The sequence below is a fragment of the Tachyglossus aculeatus genome, unplaced genomic scaffold (assembly GCF_015852505.1).
Source record: "Tachyglossus aculeatus isolate mTacAcu1 unplaced genomic scaffold, mTacAcu1.pri scaffold_123_arrow_ctg1, whole genome shotgun sequence".
Lineage (NCBI taxonomy): Eukaryota > Metazoa > Chordata > Mammalia > Monotremata > Tachyglossidae > Tachyglossus > Tachyglossus aculeatus.
In genome coordinates, this window is record NW_024044852.1 from 453,673 (window position 1) to 473,976 (window position 20,304).

Below are 20,304 nucleotides of genomic sequence, written 5' to 3' on the forward strand. Positions count from 1 at the left end.
CAGAGATTATGCCTGCCTACCCTCTTCTGCTGTGCTTTCCCAGAGGCTTAGTACAGTGCTCTACATGCAAGTGTTCAATAGATACCAGTGATTAAATACCAGGGCTTAGCATGAGGTAAGTGCTCAAGAATAACACTAATATAATACTGAAAATGGCTGTTATGATGTGATTGCTGCTTTTAAATCCTCTAGAAACCCTTGATGACAGGTAAACATATCCCCCTCTTCTCCCTGCTCTAGCAGGAAAACCCACCTAATTAACCCCTCCAAGGTACAGGCAGTAAACTGTCCACCATCCCTGAATCCACTGTTAACCTAGGCATTTCTCTGGTTTAAACACTGCAGGTTGAAATCCGTGTCAGGTAGTATGAAGGAGTTCTAGTTGGCTCGGAGGGATTCTAGGCATTGGAGCCATGAAACTCTGTTGGTTCTGGTCCACCTTGGACGATCCATGCTGAACATACCCCAAGCCCAACTTTCTCCATCTCCACAGTCCTGAGGGCCAGCCCTTCTTCTGGAGCAATCCTAGTATCCAGCAGTCTTCACCTGTGATGGCCAGTTGACCAGTTAGGTCTTCAAAGCCATCCTGTCACTTCAAACCTGTACCACCCCACTTCCCCTGCAAATCCTCACCTTGCTTTGCCCCTAACTCTTTTTTTTAAAAACGGTATTTGTCAAGTTCTTACTATTTGCCAGGCACTGTACTGAGCCCTGGGGTAGATGCATGGCAATCAGGTTGACACTTTCCATGTCCCACGTGGGGCTCATAGTTATAGTTCACATTTCACAGATGAGGTAAATGAGGCACAGAGAAGTTCAATGACTTGCCCAAGATCACAGGGAAGACCAGTGGCACAGCTAGGACTAGAACCCAGGTCCTATTTACTCCCAGGCCCGAGTTCTCTCCACTGGGACAAGCTGCTTCTCAAGATAAAAATTTGTCATCCATGATGTCATCTGGGACACTAGCCATCTACTTCACTTAACCCAGGTGGATGGAGCATTTTTATGGTTTTCTTTAAGCACTTAATATGTGCCAGACGCACTGTACTAAGCAGTGTGGCTCAATGGAAAGAGCATGGGCTTGAATGTCAGAGGTCATGGGTTCTAATCTCGGGTCTGCCACTTGCCAGCTGTGTGACTTTGGGGAAGTCCCTTAACTTCTCCGTGCCTCAGTTCCCCGATCTGTAAAATGGGGATTAAGACTGCGTGCTCCAAGTGGTACAACCTCATTACCTTGTATACCCCCAGCGCTTAGAACAGTGCTTAGCACATAGTAAGTGCTTAACAAATACCATCATCGTCATCGTCACTGCAACAGATCCAAGTGAATCAGGTTGGACGCAGTCCATGTCTCCCATGGCACTCTCAGTCAATCCCCATTTTACAGGGAAGGCACAGGGAAGTGAAGTGACTTGTCCAATGTCACACAGCAGACAAGTGGCAGGAGCTGGGCATAGAACCCGGTCCTTCTGACTCCCATGTCCATGCTGTATTCACTAGGCAACACTGCTTCTTAAGATCTCGCCCCGGAATGGTTGGTCTTAGATTCTTGTCTTACTGGATGACTTAGAGGGAAAATTAGGGATATTGGATGAGGTATCCCTAACCATTTATATGATATTAAGGAGAGTAACTGTTGCGACTTGGCCAGTGGTCAGGGATGGGGGTCATGGCTCCACTTCCCACCTGGCAGACCTGGCCACTGTTGCCATAACCGGGATGATGAGGCCACTGACCCCACTCTCAGGATGCCCCAATCTTGTGGCTTACCAACAAGGAGGTGCGTTGAGAAATGCTTTAGTCCCGGTATCGGAGTAGCGTGAAGGCTGATGTTCTCCTGTCAGGGGTGGGTAACAGGTGCGGGTGTTCCCATGGGGCTGGCTTGGAGGGAACGTACCTTACCTGTGCAGGTTGTCTTGAGGTCAGTCGGGCAATGTACTTGTCATACACTGTCTAACTCCTCTGTACCCTCGGAGGTTGAGCCTTGTGGTGGGGAATTCCTCCTAGAACAATTGATGTGGCTGTGTGGGAAGAGGAATGCAAGAAATTCAGGGTCCCAGGCAGGAACGCTGCATCCTCACTCATGGTGGCAGTGCGGATGGGAAAGGGACTCATGGCAGGACTATTTGCAAGAACCTCTGGGCCCTCGGGACTCACACTCCATGGCTCCCTGAGCTCCTTGTTAGATGTGAATGAACACTCAGCTTCTGGTTTCTGCCCTGGCCCCTCCTGGTTCTGCTGGGGGAGATATCTGGAGATGATAATGTAATCTTACTGGGGACAGTTTAGAATGGCTTAGTGGAAAGAACACGGACCTAGTGGAAAGAGGTCGTGGGTTCTATTCCTGCCTCTGCCGCTTATCAGCTGTGCGACTTTGGGCAAGTTACTTAACATCTGTTGTGCCTCAGTTGCCTCATCTGTAAAATGGAGATTAAGACTGTGAGCCCCAAGTGGGACTACCTGATTACCTTGTATGTCCCCTAGTGCTTAGAACAGTGCTCGGCACATAGTAAGCACTTAACAAATATCACTATTCCTTTCTTGACTGTAAGCCTGCTCTGGGTGGGGATTTATTTATGGTATTCTTAAAGCACTTACTATGTGAGAAGCACTGTTCTAAGCGCTGGGGCCTACAAGGTGATGAGGCTATCCCACCTGGGGCTCACAGTCTTAATCCCCATTTTACAGATGAGGTAACTGAGGCACCGAGAAGTTAAGTGGCTTGTCCAGGGTCACACAGCTAAGTGGTGGAACCCAGATTTATTGCAGAATTGTACTCTCCAAACACTTAGTTCAGTGCTATTCATACAGTAAGTTCACAATAAATAAGATGGAATGAATGAATGAATGAATGAACCTTCTTTGGCTCCCCTGGACAGCTGTTCCTGAAGCTCAGTGATTATATTCCCCAAGCCGACTTCTGAAAATCTCTCAGCACAGACCAAGGGACAGCCATAACCAGTCTCCTCACCCGTCTAAGACATGAATCTACTCAGAATCCTTAACTGCACTACCACTATAACCTCTGCCCAGGAGAGAGTGAGCCTTGAGCGGCATTCTTATCTAACAACCTGAGAAATGCCATTGCTGTCTCAGGACAATGGTGCTCAGGTCCCAGAATTCTTTCTCTGACAGTGTCTTCCTCCCTGTATCTCAGAAGCACACTGTGGGCTTTCTTGGGATATACCTTGTATCATGACTAGTGCTCCCTCCAATGACCTGCCATGAATGGACGCCTTCCTAATCCTTTCCTGAACCTTCCACTATCCCTCTTGTCTTGTCTTATGCCTTTGATTCATTTATATCCCATAGCGACACCACGGGCACATCTCTCCCAGAAGGCCCCCATCTCCATCTGCAATCATTCTGGTAGTGTTTCCAGAGTTTTCTTTGTAAAATTCCCGAAGTGGTTTATCATTGCTGCCTTCCGTGCAGTAAACCCTAGTCTCTGCCCTCAACTCTCTCCTATGCCGCTGCTGCCCAGCGTGGGTGAGTTTTGACTTGTAGCAGATTGCCTTCCACTCACTAGCCACTGCCCAAAGTAGGAATGGAATGGATACACCTGTGCTTGACACTCCCTCCCATAGCTGAGACTGATAGATTACTGGAAACTCTCCAGATGTGATACTGAGGGGGGCCACTATCCCTCACCTTTCCATAAATCCATAACATCCATAAATTTTGTAAAATCCCATTTGAACATGTTTGATTTCTGTCTGAAGTTCTTACATTTCCTTTTGTTTGGCTTTACACTCCCACCAGCGAGTGTCATTAGGTGTCCCCTCCTCCCAGTGGTGTGGGAGTTGGTCAACAATTAGTCTTTATTGCCGCTATCTTCGCCCTTCATGAACAATGACACTTCAACCATAACCTAAGTATTTATCTTTTTTGTCAATTTCCAACCTTTTCCACTGTTTCCCCATTTAACAAATGTTAACTGATGGGTTTTTCAGATTTTGACTTTCTACAAATTCTGCAATTTGTAATCACACCTGTAATAATAATAATGATGATGGCATTATTAAACATTTACTATGTGCCAAGCTTTGTTCTAAGCCCTGGGGGGAAACAAGGTAATCAGGTTGTCCCACATAGGACTCACAGTCTTAATCCCCATTTTACAGATGAGGCAACTGAGGCACAGAGAAGGGAAGTGACTTGCCCAAAGTCACATAGTTGGCAAGTGGCGGATCTGGGATTAGAACGTATGATCTCTGACCCCCAAGCCCATCCTTTTTCCACTGAGCCATGCTGCTTCTACAGGCTGCTCCTTCCCAATTCCTATTATGGTTATTTCTTATTATAACTTACCGCGGCAAATATTTTCAGATCATGACTCTAATGTTTGGTTTTTACGGATAAGAAAACACCATGGCATCATTTTTATAAAACATTTCTACCCTTTTCCATTTCCTTCACAGTTTAGATCAATGATAGGGATTTGTTTGAGAAATACCATGTGTTTTATTTGTTCAAAAACATTTGCAGCAATGGAGCTGAGTTCCTTTGTTCCAATAAAAGTGAAAATTCCACCTCTTAAGAAAACCAATCAACAATAATTGTGGTGTTTAATAAATGTTTATTATGTTCTAAACTCTGGGGTAGCTACAAGGTTACCCATACACCCGCAATTATACATTCCTAATCCACATTTTTTCACTAGACAATTGAATCCCAACGGATTCCAGTGCTGAACTGGGGATTCTGACCATGCTAGACCCCACTGCACCTGCAGCCTTGCTACTGGGAAAGAGAAGAGAAATCCTTCACGAGGTAGCTCTTTTTTAGCCATTGTGTTTGACTAGACCCTTGCACCCTGGATAGAGAATTCTTTTTTTAGGATATTGTATGGTGGCAGAGGTTACCGAGAGGGCATAGGGGTGCTGGGGAAAAGCCGGTGAAGAGAGATGACATTTAAGATGTAGGGAGGTGGCAGGGAGTTTCCCTTTATTGCAGAAGGAGTGGAATAACCACTGTAGATTTTTGAGGTGTGAGCAGATGTGTGCTGAGTGGTGCTGAAAAAGGTTGATCCATGTAGCAGTGTAGAGAATGGGCTGGAGAGGTGGAGAGCTAGAGGCAGGGAGAGCAGTGATGAGGCTGATACCTGATGTAGTCTTGCTGGGCTAGGATTGCAGGCTTGGACCAGCGTGGATGGGGAGGAAAGGGTGGATTCTGGAAATGTGGAAGAAGACCTGACAGGATTTAGAAAGAGAATAATGTGAGAATTGAAAGACAATGAGGAATTCAAGGATAATGGTCAAGAGGCCAGCTTCTGAGACAGGGAGGGGGCGTGGAGTCATTGACAGAGAGCGTTTGGAGGAGAAAAAATAGGAGGAGATAGAGAAGGAGGAGATTTATAAATGAAGGTGAGGCTCTCAGTATTGAACACGTTGAATTTGAGGTGCAGGTAGGACATACAAGTGGAGCTGTCTTAGGGCCAAGAGGAAATGTGGGAATAGAACACAAGAATAGAACCAAGATTAGAATGCTGCTTGGGGGAAACAGCACGGCTTCGGGGAAAAACCATGGGCCTGTAAGTCAGAGGTGGGAGGTCAGGGTTAGGGAGAGAGAACGGGGAGTCATCCTCATAGTAGCCTTCCCTGATTAAGCCTTCTTTTCCCTGACTCCCTCTCTCTTCTGCATCATCTGTGCACTTGGGTTTGGTACTTTGGGGAGCATGATATACACCTCACTCTCAACCCTGCAGCACGTGCATACATATCCATTATCGTTTTATGTATATAAAAGTCTACCTTCTGCTCTCGACTGCAAACTTGTTGTGGGTAGAGAATGTGTCCACGAACTCTGTTGTATTGTACTCTACCAGCATACACGTCCCTGGACACAGTATGCGCTCAAAAAATACCGATGATGGATTTATTCATTGATCGAGGTGGTAAATAAAGCCACATGAATAAATAGATGCCTCTAAGGAGTAAGTGCAGAATGTGCTAAGTAGGCATCCAGAACAGAACCTGTGGGACACTGACAATCAGCAGATGAGAGGGGACAGAGTTGCCAACAAAGGAAACGAAGGGATTACAGTCTCTGGAAGAAGTCATATTTCCTACTGATGAATTTTCTCAGGGCCCCTTTCATGTCCTTGTTCCTCAGGCTGTAGATGAAAGGGTTCAGCGTGGGGGTCACCACTGAGTACATTACGGATGCTATAGAGTCTTTCCTGGCCTTGTGGGTGGACCAGGAGCTGAAGTAGACCTAAACGGAAGTGCCATAGAATAAGGAGACCACAGACAGATGAGAGCCACAGGTGGAGAAGGCTTTAAACCTTCCCCCGGCAGATGGGATTCTTAAAATAGTGGAGAAAATCTGATTGTAAGAGAACAGAAGTCCCGTGAGGGGACCTAGCCCTAACAGAGCTGCAAGAACAAAGAGCAATATTTCATTGATGAGTGGATCAGTGCAGGAAAGTTTTATGATCAGGATAGGTTCACAGAAGAAGTGATGGATTTTATTGTCTGCACAGAAGGATATTCGAAGCACCATTAAAGTATGTGTCAGAGCATGGAGACTGCTGATAATCCAGGACCCAGCTACCATCAGGGCGCAGAGCTGTGGGCCCATGATGGTGGTGTAGTGGAGTGGGTGGCATATAGCCACATAGCGGTCATAAGCCATTCCAGTGAGGAGAAAGTGGTCCAGAACTCCGAACAGAAGGAAGAAATACATTTGTGCCAGGCACCCAGCGTAGGATATGGTTTTACTGTGGGTCTGAATGTTGACCAGCATCTTGGGGACTGTGGTGGACAGGAAACAGACGTCGGACAGGGAGAGGTTGGTGAGGAAGAAGTACATGGGCGTGTGCAGGTGCGGGTCAGATCTGATGGCCAGGATGATGAGCAGGCTCCCCAGGACCCCAAGCAGGTACATACAGAGGAACAGCATGAAGAGGAGCTGCCGCTGCTCTGCCTGGTCGGACAGTCCCAGGAGGAGGAATTCTGAGATGCCGGTTTGGTTTCCCCTGTCCATGCGGCCGGAGATTCTGCTGGGGGAAATGTGGCAGGAGAATGGGATGGAGAAGCCATCACATCCTGGTTCAGACTCTGTCTAGACGTTTGTAGTTCAATGTGTTATTGCCGCAGCAGGGCACGGTAAACAGTGGAGAAATCCCTGCTACTCGATTTCACAAATTTCCCCGCTTTATTGGAAATGTGGTTTGGAGGGCTGAGTTCTGGCTGGAGTATTTGTTCATCTGAGATTCTCCTGCTCACACTCTCCAGCCTTCCTGGGATCCCGGGTCAACTATTTCCGGGCCTGGGTGTGTGTCAACACTAGGTGAAGCGGATTCTATTTCTGCCCCATCGCCAGGCAAAGAATTGTGCTCTCAGTCTGGCTGTGCCTCATTCTCCATGGAACACCTCATCAGAGACTTGGAGCCCATCATCAGTGGCCCCTCAGGCTTCTCCTCACCTGAATGAACAATCCCAGTTTCTTCAGACACCCCATTCCCAGACATTTCTCCATCATCACCTCTCCCTCCGGAGCTTTCTCCATGGAATCTCATCCCACCTCTCAGGTCAAGCCTACTCAGTACTAAGGAGAAAAATTGTGCCTTGCTCATTTTGGTGCCCATAGAATATTGCTGGGTCCTGTTGATGGACTTTATAGAGCTCGCAGCTGCCCTGCACTCTACCCTTAGCAAATGCCCCCCAACTCCTTCCTTATGCCTTCTTAATAAGTTTATTTTGGCTTTCTTTTAAATCCCAACATTCTTGTTTCTGTCACGCTCAGTTCCAGCTCTTGCTCCCAGTCTTGTTTGTCTTCCACATTTCTGGACTTCCCATAAGAATGAGGGTTCTGGCATCTGCAGGGGGTGGTCCAATGGCTTGAGTAGTCTCCTCAAAACCCACCCAACAATTTGAGTAGTGAAGCCAGATCTCTATCAAGAGTGGAGGGTGGGCCATCCATGCGGCCGGGATCCCCATAAGAGGGAAGCTCCGGTCTGTGATGAGCCACTGGCTGGCCAGGTGAGTCTTCTTCCTCTCCCCCCACCCCCCAAGAATGAAAATAAAGCCCATACCACCTAGGAAACACTGGGAAGAACTGCAGGCATTTGTACTCTAGTCCTCTTGATTGGAGAGGAGAAACTCTTGATAATTCCCCCCGCCCCCAAGTGCTGTTTTAGCTGTTTGTTAAATTTTTATAATTTGGGGACTTAAATAATCAAATGTCTCTTATTTTGGATAGGAATTTACTGTTGTTCTTTTTCTCCTGTGGGTCTCTCTTCCCTTACCTAGTGGGGTCATGGTCCAGAGAACTGGGACCGTGTCTGGTATTTTTCTTGAGGGCAGAGATTATGCCTGCCTACCCTCTTCTGCTGTGCTTTCCCAGAGACTTAGTACAGCACTCTACACACAAGTGTTCAATAGAGACCAGTGATTAAAAACCAAGGGTTAGTATGAGGAAAGGCTCAACAATAACACTAATATAATCCCGAAAATGGCTGTCATGGTGTGATTGCTCTTTTTAAATCCTCTAGAAACCCGTTATGATAGGTAAACATATCCCCCTCTTCTCCCTGCTCTAGCAGGAAAACCCACCTAATTAACACCTCCAAGGTCCAGGCAGTAAACTCTCCCCCATCCCTGAATCCATTGTTAAGCCTAGGCATTTCCTGGGTTTAAATACTGCAGGTTGAAATCCGTGTCAGGGAGTATGAAGAAGTTCTAGTTGGCTCGGAGGGATTCTAGGTGATTGGAGCCATGAAACTCCGTTGGGAGGTTCTGGTCCAGCATGGCTGATCCATGCTGATCATACCCCAAGCCCAACGTTCTCCAGCCCCTCAGTCCTGAGGGCCAGCCCTTCTTCTGGAGCAATCTTAGTATCCAGCAGTCTTCACCTGTGATGGCCAGTTGACCAGTTAGGTCTTCGAAGCCGTCCTGTCACTTCAAACCTTTCCCACCCCACTTCCCCTGCAAATCCTCACCTTGCTTTGCCCCTGACTCTTTTTTAAAAAATGGTATTAAGTTCTTACTATTTTCCAGGCACTGTACTGAGCCTTGGGGTAGATGCATGGCAATCACGTTGACACTTTCCATGTCCCACGTGGGGCTCATAGTCATAGTTCCCATTTCACAGATGAGGTAAATGAGGCACGGAGAAGTTCAATGACTTGCCCAAGGTCACAGGGAAAAGCAGTGGCAGAGCTGGGTCTAGAACCCAGGTCCTATTTACTCCCAGGCGTGAGTTCTCTCCACTGGGCCAAGCTGCTTCTCGAGATAAAAATTTGTCATCCATGATCTCATCTGGGACACCAGCCATCTACTTCACTCACTCCAGGTGGATGGACCGTTTTTATGACTTTCTTTAAGCATTTAATATGTGCCAGACGCACTGTACTAAGCAGCGTGGCTCAATGGAAAGAGCACGGGCTTGGTTGTCAGAGGTCATGGGTTCTAATCACGGCTCTTCCAGTTGCCAGCTGTGTGACTCTGGGAAAGTTCCATAACTTTTCCGTGCCTCAGTTCCCTCATCTGTGAAGTGGAGACTAAGACTGTGAGCTCCACGTGATACAACCTCATTACCTTGTATCCCCCAGCGCTTAGAACAGTGCTTAGCACATAGTAAGCACTTAACAAATACCATCATCATTATCGTCCCTGCAATAGATCCAAGTTATTCAGGTTGGACGCAGTCCATGTCCCACATGGCACTGTCAGTCAATCCCCATTTTACAGGGAAGGCACAGGGAAGTGAAGTGACTTGGCTAATGTCACACAGCAGACAAGTGGCAGGAGCTGGGAATGGAACCCAGTCCTTCTGACTCCCAGGTCCATGCTCTATCCAGTAGACCACACTGCTTCTCAAGATCTCACCCAGGAATGGTCGGTCTTAGATTCTTGTCTTACTGGATGACCTAGAGGGAAAATTAGGGATATTAGATTGGATATCCCTAACCATTTATGTGATATTAAGGAGAGTAACTGTTACCAGTTGGCCAGTGGTCCATTGGGTATAGGGCCCACAAGCTGCAGGATAAGTGATACCAGCAAGATAGTGTATAGAGCCTGCATCGGATGGTCTTGAACAGACTGCTTGGTCATCTCGGGAACTAATTGTTCATTCTTGGAAGAGTCCTCCAGCGACCCACTCTTTGCATCATCCAAAGGAGGAACTTCCCTCCGAGGGTTCCCGCATACTATCAGCAAGGCTAACTAAGGATCTCTCAAAAATGGTTCAAACCTATGATCATCAAAGGAAGGAGGACCTAGGACTGGAGGCATTACCCAAAAATAGAAATTAACTCCAGGATTCATTAAAAGGAGGGAGGGACTTCCTCTGTGTTCAGGGCAGCAAGTGGGAAGACTTTTAGTGGGGGTGCTTTAGAATATAAAGGCACAGCTAGTTGCTGCAAAACTATGTATTTATCTGTTTGTACTGGGATGGTGCACCTTGTTATGTGGGATCCAGTGGGATGTTTTAATAAAGAGGATCTGTTATTCACTGAGATCTTGGGGTATAGTGTATTCAGTAATGGCTATGGAATGAGAAAGACAGTCTCCTGTTCCCTGAAAGGGTCAGTGAAAATAGAAATGATTCATTCATTGTCAGATTTATTGAGCGCTTACTGTTATGAAGAGCACTGTACTAAGCATTTGGAAAGAAAATTCGGCAATAGATAGAGAGAATCCCTGCCCAACAACGGCTCACAGCCTGAAAGCAGGAGACAGACAACAACAAAAAAAAAGTAGATAGGCATCAATGCCATCAATATAGATAAATAGAACTATAGATAATATTTAGTATTATTATTAATAAAATGAATTAAGTAATAATTATGTACAAATATAAACAAGTCCTGTGGGGAGGGGGAGGGGGTAGAGCAGAGGGATGGAGTAGGGGCGGTGGGGAGGGGAGGAGGAGCAGAGGAAAAGGGGGGCTCAGTCTGGGAACGCATCCTGGAGGAGACGAGCTCACAGTAGGGCTTTGAAGAGGGGAAGAGTGCTAGTTTGATTAATTAATTAATTAATACTTAACAATGGCATTGGTTAAGCGTTTACTATGTGCGAAGCACTGTTCTAAGCGCTGAGCACTGTTCTAAGTGCTGTTGTAAGTTTGATTTGAGTAGGGAGGTCATATCTCACTTTCAGAATGCCCCGATATTGTGGCTTTTAGACTTCTGTGCACCCCCTGGGGAACGGGGCTGGGATGTACTTGTAGCCCCAATATTGGATCAGAGTGAAGGCTAAAGTTCTCCCATCGTGACTGGGAAGAGGCATGGGTGCTCCTGTGTGCTGGGACCGGGGGGTCGTTCCCTACCTGTGCAGGTCGTCTTGGGGTCAGTCGGGCAATGAAGGCTGTCTGCACCGTCCGCCTCCTTTGTCCCTTCGGTTGATGGGCCTTGTGGTGGGGAACTCATCCTGGAACAATCAGTGAAGCTGAGAGGGAAGCGGGACGGGGGGCTGTGGAGCTCCAAGCAGAAACGCTACGTCCTCAACCACAGGCGCAGTGGTGGTGTGAGTGGGGCTTATGGCAGGACTATTTGCAGGAGTCTCTGGTCCCTCAGGCGCCACAGTTTATGGCTCCCCCAGCTCCGTGTGAGAGAGATACAAACTCTCAGTGCCTGGTCTCCCTGCTGGGCTATGCTTAGGGAGATGTCCCAGGAGATTTTCTGTTTTAAGTGGTATTTAAGTGCTTACCATGCGCCAGGCACTGTACTGTGGGGTAGATACAAGATAATCGGGATGGACACAATCCCCGTCTCACAAGGGACTCACAATCCTAATCTCCATTTCATAGATGAGGTAAATGAGGCACAGAAAAGTGAATTGACTTGCCCATGGCTACACAGTAGAGAAGTAGCAGAAGCAGGATTAGAACCCTGGTCTTCCAACTCCCAGGCCCATACTAGGTCCACCAGGCCATGCTGCTTCCCTATTAATAATGGCATAGGTTATGTGCCACACATTGTATTAAGGGCTGGGGCAGATATAAGATGATTAGGTCTCACGTAGGACTCACAGCCTCAGTAGGAGGGGGAACAGGTACTGAATCCCCATTTTACAGTTTAGGACCTGAAGCACAGAAAAGTTAAGTTACTTGTCCAAAGTCACACAGCACACAAGTGGTGAGCTGGGATAAGAGCTCAGTTTCTCTGACTCCCATGTCCCTGCTCTTTCCACTAGGCAACCCTGCTTCTCTGGTCAACAGAATATTGGTGACCATAAAGGAGGATAGTAAACTCTCACTAGGAATGTGAGAGTTTGACCCTCTCCTACAAAAAACAAACAAAACCAAATTGTACATGACAAAAAGTATGCGAGGTTCGAGAGCTGGCTTAACTTTCTCAGAAAAATAAGTTTCAGGTGAATCAGCATGTCAGAGTCCTCGAGAGAAGACACTTTTCCTGTTGAATGCGTTTCTCAGGGCCATTTTCATGTTCTTGTTCCTCATGCTGTAGATGAAGGGATTCACTGTGGGGATGACCACTGTGTACAAAATCGAGCCCTTACTGAATGTTTGGGTAGATGTTGGACAAAAGTAGGTCCCAAGAGAGGTGCTGTAGTATGAGGAGACCACGGACAGGTGAGAACTACAAGTGCTGAAGGCTTTCCACCTACTCCCTGCAGATGGGATTCTCAATATGGTGGAAATGATGCGAATGTAAGAGAACAGGAGGCCGGTGATTGGACCTACCCCAATCACTACTACAGAGACAAACACGATTACTTCATTGATGCAAATGCCAGAACAGGAAAGCTTTAGGATCTGGTAAAGTTCACAGTAGAAGTGAAGAATTTCCCGATTAGTACAGAAGGATAAGCGAACCACCAATAGGGTGTGTGTCAGAGCATGGAGGGAACTGAAGATCCAGGATCCAGCAACCACCAGGGTACAGAGCTGTGGGCTCATGATGGTGGTGTAGTGGAGGGGGTGACATATGGCCTCGTAACGGTCATATGCCATTCCAGTGAGGAGAAAATGGTCCAGACTTGCTAACAGAATGAAGAAGTACATTTGTGCCAGGCAGCCAGCGTAGGATATGGATTTGTCGTGGGTCTGAATGTTGACCAGCATCTTGGGGACCGTGGTGGACAGGAAGCAGATGTCAGCCAGGGGGAGGTTGGTGAGGAAGAAGTACATGGGGGTGTGCAGGTGTGGGTCAGAGCTGACAGCCAGGACGATGAGCAGGCTCCCCAGAACCCCAAGCAGGTACAACCAGAGGAACAGCACCAAAGAGGAGCTGCCGCTGCTCTGCCAGGTTGGACAGTCCCAGGAGGAGGAATTCGGAGACGCCAGTTTGGTTTCCTCTCTCCATGGGGCTGGAGGATCTGCTGGGGGAGATGTGGCAGGAGAATGGGATGGTGGAGCAATCACATCCTGCTTCAGACTCAGTCTAGGTTTTATGCAGTTTAATGTGTGTGTTCCAGGGCGGGGCAGGCTAAACATTGGAGAGACCCCTGCAGCTCGATTTCAGACATCTCCCCAGCTTTATTGGGAATGTGGATGGGAGGGCTGGGGTCTGGCTGGAGTATATGTTCATCTGAGATTCTTCTGCTCACACTGTCCAGCCTTCCTGTGGTCCTGGGTCCACCCTTCCCAGGCCCGTGTGTGTCGGCACAAGATGCAGCGGGTTCTATTTCTGCCCCACCCTCAGGCAGAGTATTCAGCTCTCCTGGTCCGGCTATTCCTCATTCTCAGAAACTCAGAGCCCATCATCAGTGGCCCTTCAGGCTTCTCCTCACCGCATTGTACAATCCCAGTTTGTTCAGGCACCCCCTTTCCCTGACATTTCACCATCATCACTACTCTCTTCTGAGCTTTCTTCATGGAATCTCATCCCAATTCTCAGGCCAAGCCTATTCATTACTAAGGAGAAAAATTGTGCCTTGCTCATTTTGGTGCCAAAAGAATATTTCTGGGTCCTGTTGATGGACTTCAGGGTGCTGGCAGCTGTTCTGCACCCTACCCTTAGCAAATGCCCCCCAACTCCTTCCTTATGCCTTCTTATAAGTTTATTTTTGCTTGCTTTTTAAGCCCAACACACTAGTTTTTGCAAGGCTCATTCCACTCCTCACTCCCAGTCTTGTTTGTCTTCCTCGTGTCTGTAGTTCCCATAAGAATGAGGGTTGTGGTTTCTGCAGGGGGTGGTCGAATGGGTAGAGTAGTCTTCCCTCCACCCACCAACAATTACAGGAGTGAAGTCAGGTCTCTTTCATGAGTGGAGGGTGGGCCATCCATGCGGCCGGGGTCTCCATAAGAGGGAAGCTCCGGTCTGTGATGTGCCAGTGGCTGGTCAGGGCAGTCTTCTTCCTCTCCCCCCACAGTTTGAAAGTACAGCCCATAACCACCTAGGAAACACTGGGAGTGACTGCAGGCTTTTGTACCCTAGTACTCTTGATTGGAGAGGAGAGAAACTTGATAATTATCCCCTCCAAGTGCTGTTTCAGCTATTCGTTTTAATGTTAATAATTTGGGCAATGAAATCTTCAAATGGCTCTTATTTTGGATTATAATTTACTGTTGCTGTTTTTCTTCTATTGGTCTCTCTTCCCTTACTTAGTGGGGTCAGGTTCCAGAGAATTGAGACCGTGTCTTGTATTTTTCTTGAAGGCAGAGATTATGCCTGCCTACCCTCTTCTGCTGTGCTTTCCCAGGAGCTTAGTACAGTACAGGAGCTTAGTATAGGAGTTTAGTACAGTGTTCTACACACAAGTGTTCAATAAATACCAGGGATTAAATACCAGGGGTTGGTATGAGGTAGGTACTCAACAATAGCACAGGGGAAGCAGCGTGGCTCAGTGGAAAGAACCCGGGCTTTGGAGTCAGAGGTCATCGGTTCAAATCCCGGCCCCGCCACTTGTCAGCTGTGTGACTTTGGGCAAGTCACTTCACTAATCTGGGCCTCAGTTCCCTCATCTGTAAAATGGGGATTAAGACTGTGAGCCCCCCCATGGGACAACGTGATCACTTTGTAAACTCCCCAGCGCTTGGAACAGTGCTTTGCACATAGTAAGTGCTTAATAAATGCCATTATTATTAATAGCACTAATACAATGAGGAAATGGCTGTTATGATGTGATTGCTGTTTTTAAATTCTCTAGCAACCCTTGATGACAGGTAAGCATCCCCCCTCTTCTCCCTGCTCTAGGAGGAAACCGCACCTAATTAACCCCTTCAAGGTCCAGGCAGTAAACTCTTCCCCATTCCTGAATCCACTGTTAAGCCTAGGCATTTCCCAGGTTTAAACACTGCAGATTGAAATCTGTGTCCGGTGATATGAAGGAGTTCTCGTTGGTTGGGAGGGATTCTAGGAGATTGGAGCCATGGAACTCTGTTGGGAGGTTCTGGTCCACCTTGGCTGATCCATGCTGATCATACTCCGAGCTCAACTTTCTCCAACCCCGCAGTCGTGAAGGCCAGCCCTTCTTCTGGAGCAATTCTGATATCCAGCAGTCTTCACCTGTGATGGCCCTTGACCAGTTAGGACTTCAAAGACATCTGATCACTCCCAAGACCTGTCCTATCACATTTCCCCTGTAAATCCTCACCTTGCTTTGTCCCTGACTCTTTTTTTTTTTAGTTGTATTTTTCAAGTTCTTACTATTTGCCAGGTGCTGTACTGAGCCCTGGGGTAGGTGCATGGCAATCAGGTTGACACTTTCCATGTCCCACGTGGGGCTCAGAGTCATAATTCCCATTTTACAGATGAGGTAAGTAAGGCATGGAGAAGTTCAATGACTTGCCCAAGGTCACGGGGCAGACGAGTGGCAGAGCTGGGACTAGAACTCAGGTCCTACTGTCTCTCAGGCCCGTACTCTATCCACTAGGCCAAGCTGCTTCTCAAGATGAAAATCTTTCATCCATGATCTCATCTGGGACACCAGCCATCTACTTCACTAAACTCAGGTGAATGGACCATTTTTTTAATGGTATCTGTTACACACTTAATATGTGCTGGGGCACTGTACTAAGCAGCATGGCTAAACAGAAAGAGCATAGGCTTGGGAGTCAGAGTCCATGGGTTCTAATCAAGGCTCCACAACTTGTCAGCTGTGTAACTTTAGGCAAGTCATTTAACTTCTCAGTGCCTCAGTTCCCTCATCTTTAAAATGGGGATTAAGACTGTGAGCCCCACACGGCACACCCTGATGACCTTGTCTCCCCCACAGCGCTTACAGCAGTTCTTGGCACATAGTAAGTGCTTAACAAATACCATCATTATTATCATTATTATTATTAACAAATACCATCATCATCATTGCTGCAATAGAGCCAAGTTAATTTTGTTGGACGCAGTCCATGTCCCACATGGCACTCTCTGTCAATCCCCATTTTACAGGGAAGGCACAGGGAAGTGAAGTGACTTGCGGTTGTTCCCATAGGCTGGCTCGGGGGGAATGTACCTTACCTGTGCAGGTTGTCTTGAGGTCGGTCGGGCAATGTCCTTTTCATACGCCGTCTAACTCCTCTGTACCTCGTGGGATGAGCCTTGTGGTGGGGAATTCCTCCTAGAACAATTGTAGCGGCTGTGTGGGAAGAGGAATGCAAGAAATTCAGGGTCCCAGGCAGGAACGCTGTAACTTCACTCATGGTGGCAGTGCAGATGGGAAAGAGACTCATGGCAAGACTAGTTGCAAGAGCCTCTGGGCCCTTGGGACTCACACTCCATGGCTCCTTGAGCTCCTTGTTAGATGTGAATGAGCACTCACCTTCTGGTTTCTGTCCTGGCCCGTCCTGGTTCTGCTGAGGGAGATAACTGGAGATGATAATGTAATCTTACTGGGGACAGTTTAGCATGGCTTAGTGGAAAGAGCACGAACGTAGTGGAAAGAGCACGAACGTAGTGGAAAGAGGTCGTGGGTTCTATTCCTGCCTCTGCTGCTTATCAGCTGTGCGACTTTGGCCAAGTTACTTAACGTCTGTTGTGCCTCAGTTGCCTCATCTGCAAAATGGAGATTAAGACTGTGAGCCCCAAGTGGGACTACCTGATTACCTTGTATGTCCCCTAGTGCTTAGAACAGTGCTTGGCACATAGTAAGCACTTAACACATATCATTATTCCTTTCTTGACTGTAAGCCTGCTGTGGGTGGGGATTTTTTTATGGTATTCGTAAAGCACTTACTATGTGCGAAGCACTGTTCTAAGCGCTGGGGGATACAAGGTGATGAGGTTGTCCCATGTGGGGCTCACAGTCTAAATCCCCATTGTACAGATGAGGTAACTGAGGCACAAAGAAGATAAGTGGCTTGCTCAGGGTCACACACCTAAGTGGTGGAACCCAGATTTATTGCAAAATTGTACTCTCCAAGCGCTTTGTTCAGTGCTCTGCATACAGTAAGTGCACAATAAATAAGATGGAATGAATGAATGAATAAATGAATGAACCTTCTTTGGCTCCCCTGGACAGCCTTTCCTGAAGCTCAGTGATTATATTCCCCAAGCTGACTTGTGAGAATCTCTCAGCACAGACCAAGGGACAGCCATAACCAGTGTCCTCACCCCTCTAAGACAGGAATCTACTCAGAATCCTTCACTGCACTACCACTATAAACTCTCCCCAGGAGAGAGTGAGCCTTGAGCGGCATTCTCATCTAAGAACCTGAGAAATGCCATTGCTATCTCAGGACAATGGTGCCTAGGTCCCAGAATTCTTTCTCTGACAGTGTCTTCCTCCCCCTATCTCAGAAGCACACTGTGGGCTTTCCTGGGACATACCTTCTATCATCACTAGTGCTCCCTCCAATGACCTGCCATGAATGGATGCCTTCCTAATCCTTTCCTGAACCTTCCACTATCCCTCTTGTCTTGTCTTATGCCTTTGATTCATTTCTATCCCATATTGACTCCACAGGCACATCTCTCCCAGAAGGCCCTGCTCTCCATCTGCAATCATTCTGGTAGTGTTTCCAGAGTTTTCTTTGTAAAATTCCCGAAGTGGTTTATCATTGCCGCCTTCCACACAGTAAACCCTAGTCTCTGCCCTCAACTCTCTCCTATGCTGCTGCTGCCCAGCGTGGGTGAGTTTTGACTTGTAGGAGATTGTCTTCCATTTACTAGCCACTGCCCAAAGTAGGAATGGAATGGATACACCTGTGCTTGACACTCCCTCCCATAGCTGAGACTGATAGATTACTGGAAACTCTCCAGATGTGACACTGATGGGGGCCACTATCCCTCACCTTTCCATAAATCCATAACATCCATAAATTTTGTAAAATCCCATTTGAACATGTTTGCTTTCTGTCTGAAGTTCTTACATTCCTTTTGTTCGGCTTTACACTCCCACCAGTGAGTGTCATTAGGTGTCCCTTCCTCCCAGTAGTGTGGGATTTGGTCAACAATGAGTCTTTATTGCCGCTATCTTCGCCCTTCATGAACAATGACACTTCATCCATAACCTGTCTAAGTATTTATCTTTTTTGTCAATTTCCAACCTTTTCCATTGTTTCCCCATTTAACAAATGTTAACTGATGGGTATTTCAGATTTTCACTTTCTACAAATTCTGCAATTTGTAATCACACCTGTAATAATAATAATGATGATGGCATTATTAAGCATTTACTATGTGCCAAGCACTGTTCTAAGCCCTGGGGGGAAACAAGGTATTCAGTTTGTCCCACATAGGACTCACAGTCTTAATCCCCATTTTACAGATGAGGCAACTGAGGCACAGAGAAGGGAAGTGGCTTGCCCAAAGTCACATAGTTGACAAGTGGCGGATCTGGGATTAGAATGTATGATCTCCGACCCCCAAGCCCATCCTTTTTCCACTGAGCCATGCTGCTTCTATAGGCTGCTCCTTCCCAATTCCTATTATGGTTATTTCTTATTATAACTTACTGCAGCAAATATTTTCAGATCATGACTCTAATGTTTAGTGGTTACGGATAAGAAAACACCATGGCATCATTTTTATAAAACATTTCTACCCTTTTCCATTTCCTTCACAGTTTAGATCAATGATAGGGATTTGTTTGAGAAATACCGTGTCTTTTTTTTTGTCCAAAATCATTTGCAGGAAGGGAGCTGAGTTTCTTTGTTCCAATAAAAGTGAAAATTCCACCTCTTAAGAAAACCAATCAACAATAATTGTGGTGTTTATTAAATGTTTATTACGGTCTAAACTCTGGGGTAGCTACAAGGTTACCCACACACCCGCAATTATACATTACTAATCCACATTTTTTCACTAGGCAATTGAACTCCAACTGATTCCAGTGCTGGACTGGGGATTCTGGCCATGCCAGACCCCACTGCACCTGCAGCCTTGCTACTGGGAAAGAGCAAAGAAATCCTTCACGAGGTAGCTCTTTTTTAGGCATTGTATTTGACTAGACCCTTGCACCCTGGATAGAAAATTCTTTTTTTAGGACATTGTATGGTGGCAGGGGTTACCGAGAAGGCTTGGGGGTGCTGGGGAAAAGCCGGTGAAGAGAGATGACATTTAAGATTGAGGGAGATGGTGCAGAGCTTTGAAGCTAATGGCAGGGAGTTTCCCTTTATTGCAGAAGGAGTAAAATAACCACTGGAGATTTTTGAGGTGTGAGGATATGTGTGCTGAGTGGTGCTGAAAAAGGATGATCCATGTAGCAGTGTAGACAATGGGCTGGAGAGGTGGAGAGCTAGAGGCAGGGAGAGCAGTGATGAGGCTGATACCTGATGTAGTCTTGCTGGGTTAGGATTGCAGACTTGGACCAGCGTGGATGGAGAGGAAAGGGTGGATTCTGGAAATATGGAAGAAAACCTGGCAGGATTTAGAAAGAGAATGATGTGAGAATTGAAAGACAATGAGGAATTCAAGGATGAAGCCAAAGAAGCCAGCTTCTGAGAACAGGAAGTGGGCATGGAGTTGGTGGCAGAGAGAGAAGCGTTTGGAGGAGAACAATTAGGAGGAGATGGAGAAGGAGGGGATTTACAAATGAAGGTGAGGCTCTCAGTTTTGAACACGTTGAACTTGAGGTGCAGGTAGGACATTCAAGTGGAGCTGTCTTAGGGCCAAGAGGAAATGTGGGATTAGAACCCAAGAATAGAACCAAGATTAGAATGCTGCTTGGAGGAGACAGCATGGCTTCGGGGAAAAACCATGGACTTGTAAGTCAGAGGTGGGAGGTCAGGGTTAGGGAGAGAGAACTGGGAATCATCCTCATAGTAGCCTTCGCTGATTAAGCCTTCTTTTCCCTGACTCCCTCTCTCTTCTGCATCATCTGTGCACCTGGGTTTGGTACTTTTGGGAGTATGATATACACCTCACCCTCAACCCTGCATCACGTGCATACATATCCATAATCGTTTTATGTATATAAAGATCTATCTTCCCCTCTCGACTGCAAACTTGTT

At 46.9% G+C, this 20,304-nt stretch overlaps 1 pseudogene; it reads right to left on the reverse strand.

Moving 5' to 3' along the window:
* Positions 1–6,042: 6,042 nt before the first annotated feature.
* Positions 6,043–13,279, reverse strand: LOC119922750 (annotated as a pseudogene).
* Positions 13,280–20,304: the final 7,025 nt, after the last annotated feature.